The sequence below is a fragment of the Penaeus monodon genome, chromosome 19, assembly GCF_015228065.2.
Source record: "Penaeus monodon isolate SGIC_2016 chromosome 19, NSTDA_Pmon_1, whole genome shotgun sequence".
Taxonomy (NCBI): domain Eukaryota; kingdom Metazoa; phylum Arthropoda; class Malacostraca; order Decapoda; family Penaeidae; genus Penaeus; species Penaeus monodon.
In genome coordinates, this window is record NC_051404.1 from 1,583,873 (window position 1) to 1,584,597 (window position 725).

Genomic DNA, 725 nt, shown 5'->3' on the forward strand with positions numbered 1-725 from the left:
ACTGCTCCATTTAAGATTAATCATCAGCGACCCCAAAGTATATAGCTTTCTCTCATCTACATATGGAGCGAGAAGGGCAGGAGGGTAAGGGGAGATAAGGGGGAGGGGGGAGGCGGGAGGGGGGAGGGGGAAGGGGCAGGAGGGTAAGGGGAGATAAGGGGGGAGTGAGGAGGGGCAGGAGGGTAAGGGGAGATAAGGAAGGAGGGGGAGGAGAGGGGTGGGGAGGGGTGGGGAGAGGAGGGGAGGGGTGGGAAGGAGAAAGGGTGAAAATGAAAGAGGAGGAGGAGGAGGAGAAAGAGAAGGAGGAGGAGGAGGAGAAAGAGAAGGAGGAGGAGGAGGAGGAGGAACGGTGGAAGATGCAAGAGATGGGAGGAGAGAGGGTGACAGGGTGATGAAAGAAGGAAAGGGTAATAAAACATGAAATAGGGTATTAAGAAGATAGGGAAGAGGGAGGGAAGGCGAGCGCGAAGGCCAAGGGTGATTAAGAAGGGAGGGTAGAGAGGATCGGGAATTCAGGAGGGTTGGGGGAGGGAGAGTAAGGGAGGGGTGAGGGTATAAGAGGGAGGGAGGAGAAGGGGAAGAGAAGGGGGGGAGGGGATAGTTAGAGGAGGGAGGAATAAGAGAGAAAGGCAAGGAGAAGGAGGAGAAGAAAGGGGGAGAGCTAAGGGAGGGAAGATAAAGGGAGAAGGACAAAGAGATTGAGAAGAATAAAAGGGTGAGAACTA